Source organism: Gavialis gangeticus, unplaced genomic scaffold (assembly GCF_001723915.1).
Source record: "Gavialis gangeticus isolate Ggan-Ray unplaced genomic scaffold, GavGan_comp1, whole genome shotgun sequence".
NCBI classification, from domain to species: Eukaryota; Metazoa; Chordata; order Crocodylia; family Gavialidae; genus Gavialis; species Gavialis gangeticus.
In genome coordinates, this window is record NW_017729024.1 from 53,458,121 (window position 1) to 53,461,864 (window position 3,744).

The 3,744-nt window shown below is 41.1% G+C and overlaps 1 protein-coding gene across 1 annotated transcript in view; it reads right to left on the reverse strand.

The window, feature by feature from the left end:
* RAD23B (RAD23 homolog B, nucleotide excision repair protein) overlaps positions 1-3,744 on the reverse strand; it is a gene marked incomplete at its 5' end in the record, with an annotated part of 51,550 nt that overhangs the window by 24,362 nt on the left and 23,444 nt on the right. The gene's annotated exons all lie outside the window — the stretch shown is intronic.

Genomic DNA, 3,744 nt, shown 5'->3' on the forward strand with positions numbered 1-3,744 from the left:
GGGGGGGGGGGAGATGGATCCAGACTATAGTTAAGAAACACTACAGGCATACCTCAGAGATATTGCGGGTTCGGTTCCAGACCACCGCAATAAAGCGAATATCGCAATAAAGCAAGTCACACGAATTTTTTGGTTTCCCAGTGCATATAAAAGTTATGTTTACACTATACTGTAGTCTATTAAGTGTGCAATAGAATTATGTCTAAAAAAACAATGTACATACCTTAATTAAAAAATACTTTATTGCTAAAAAATGCTAACCATCATCTGAGCCTTCAGTGAGTCGTATTTTTGCTGGTGGAGGGTCTTGCCTCAATTTGTAAAATACGCAATATCTGCGAAGCGCAATAAAGCGAAGCACAATAAAACAAGGTATGCCTGTATTATGTTAAGCCAATCTTCATTCATTCACGTGAAGGGTAACTTGCACTAAAGTTATCCAAGTTTTGGTTGATTTAGTTTCAGGCGTGTTCAAGTTTTATATTAAGTACTCATTAGAATGGTAAGAGTTCCTGGGGACAGAGCACAATGCAGGCTTCTATCAAAGTAGAAGTGTGTTTGTAACACTCCACATTAATAATTGAAATAATTCTCCCTCCTTGCTCTTTTCACAAAGGTCAAGGGCATCTTCACAGCTAACAGTCAATTTCTGCCTTAATTAAAAAAAGGCCCCTGCAGCGCGAGGTGGGAAATTAGTCCCTCTAAGGCAGAAATCTGTTTTTAAAGCATCTAAAAGCAATCTAGCAAAGCCAAGTAACTTAACACAATTCTTAGGGTGATGACCAGAGGTAAATGAGGACCAAATGACAATTTGGTGCTGCTCTACCACAATGATGAGAAACAGTCAAGGCCCCCTAGACCACACCAATAACTTAGAACAGGGGTTCTCAAACAGTGGGTTGTGACCCCCCTGGGGGTCACAGGCACCTTAAAAAGGGAGTCCCAAACCCGTGCGCCACCGGTGCTTTCGCTGGTGCGCAAGCACACACGGAAACTCCTCTCCCCCTGTCGGCTGCCAGGGAGTCATGGTATCGCAGAGTTTGAGAACCTCTGACTTAGAATGAGCAGTCCAAAGTTAGAGAAGTCCTAAAAAGAAGCAGAATTTTTGAACTGTTGCTTAGCAACATCACTCTGGTCATTATCAAGAATAAAGGACAGCGAGCAGTCTAAGTAGCTCAGATGTGATCTTAATATTATATAGCCAAGGCCAGATCTGTTGATTTCCTCCTTTGTAGGATACAGAAGGCCCTGCTCAGACAAGCTAGTTAATACATTATGTCAATGCCTCAAAACTCAGGCAAAGGGAAAAATGATGCATATGAGGATGTAAAGATGACTCAGGATGGTTTCCTCTAGGAATGCAAATTTAAAGGTGATTTGCTTCCTTTCTAAGGAAGAAAGCATGCTGAGGAAGACAGAGGAAGAAAGTGATTTAGCTTGAAATATGATCTAGTGCCATCTCTTATTATATTAGATCTGCAAACCTGCATTCTAAACAAAGATTTTTTCTCTGAAAGTCAGCAACAGGAAAGCGCAGCACAGCAATCATTTTGAATGAGGTGATCTTAAGCCCCTGCCGGATATTTTAATGCGCTAAACATTCAATTAACATTTAATAAACTAAACTAAAATAAATAAATACAAAATTTAACCCACCAAACATTAAAACAATTTACCCCTTGATAAAAATGGTGAACTGGACTTTAAAAAATTTACTTGCTGAAAATGGAACTTTTTCATGGAAGGTAAGTATCCCATCTTAATTTTAAAGTCTAGCCTTACTTGGATCCTCCACTATCCCATAGTGCTCTGCTCTCCCTACCTGAACCCTTAAGGAAAAGGGAAGAGAAGGAGGGAGAGAGAGAGCAGCTGGCTGAGAGTCAGCTCAGCAGCGAGCTTTCAGGAAGTACAGCACACATGCTAAGCAATGACAGGGAGGGATAGTATCACTTCCAGTCACTAACTGTATTAGAAGTCATTTCTGAGGTGCTCTTCAGTACTACACCATTGTAACCCAGACGTAACTTGGCATGTTAGATGAGATTGGGAAGAGGGGTTGGGGGGGTAGGAAAGAGTCCAATAAAATCTGGAAGTCTGCTTCACCTTAGTCTCCTTGCTGTAGTCAGTACAGGCAAAGATTCAGCAGCAAACTCAAGTACTGGGAGTTTATGCCTCTGCAGCCCACAAGCAATCCAAGTACTCAAATTTGATTCCCCGGTCTCCAATTTAAGCAGTGATGAAGGAGGCTTGTTGTTAGTACTTTAGGATCTACTTCCCTGTTTCACAAAATAATCACGCCCCAATTCCTATTTTGCTGCAAGTGCTTTAACCTGCAGTGAAGCTTGAACTGCTCCAATAAAAGAACAACTAGTCTGCTATACAGTGAACATGCACTACAACGTGCACCCTTTCTTACTAAGTGGGGCACGAAGTTTATTCAGCTGGACAGAACACCTCTTCTTAAAAGTAATCATTGCACTGGACAGACATGGTGAAAGAAAAGGTGTCCATCTTCAAAACCCTCTCAAACTACATAGCCCAGAAGACAAGATAAGATGGAACAGAGTCAAGATACTTGGAATGCTACTCCATTTGCCTGAATGCAAGACAACTTTGAATTTAAGATGATCCCTCCAATAATTAGATTCTATATAATTTTCAATGTATAAAATCCAATTAGTGGAAAGTCATCTTAAATGCATCTACCTCTCCCCCCACCATCTGTACCCTGCACTGCTGAAGTGGAGAAAGCAGCAGCAAGGTTGAATGGCCAAATCCCTGGCACTTGTCCCCTGCCATGCATCCCTCTGCTGCCTGCCGCTACAGTGCCTGTGCCAAAGCAGGCGGCCAAAGCCAGAAGCTAAGCTGATGCCAACCCCAGGCAGGTATTCGAATACAAGATGAGGTTCCCCTCCTTCCCCATGCTGATTAAGAAAAATCTTGTCTTGGATTCAAGGAAATACAGTAGTTCTCGATTCACTACCCTGAGCCATCTAGGGCAAGTCACCTCTTTTGTAAGCAAGTTTCCATATATAAGAATTTCCATATATTCCGATTTGTATACTTCACCTCAGCTAGCCAAGAGTATTGGACAAATTCACTGTTGCCTGCATGCACCAAACAAAGTGCATATACAAAGTCTTGCTGATTTCTTCTCTATGAATATTTTTGAAGGAAAGATTTGTTTTTTTTTATGTACCAATGGCTAAAATACTGAACCAAACCAGCTATTAATTTCAGGTCACTCTTTTCTCTGTACAGAAGTAGTTAGCTGTACTGGTCTGAAGGAAGAAGGCAGGGTAGAGTCGCACCTTATTGCTGCATTCAAGCTCGACTAAATTCACTTGGTTGGCTGTCCTGTACAGTCTGCACAACACAGAACCTCCAATTGTTTCAGAACTGTACATATATTGAAAAGAAACCTGGGCTGTGCTCTTCATATAAGGTTATAAGCTATCAACTGCAAACACTACAAGTCAACCATTCTATATAGATTGCAGGACTGGAAGGTACTGGTGAGAGGAAAATTATACATACACAATTTGTGCATCAGCCACAATGTTCAATGTTCTTCCCAAACCACACTGAAATGATCCATTAGAAAAGGCAGGACTAAGATATTCGGAAAAATCTCCAAGTGCTGCTAATCAGTGCCAATCTTTGCGTACTTGGGGAACAGTACTTTAATTAAAATCTTAGGAATGACTGGATAGAGAAAAGAATACAAACAACCATGGTGTCTAT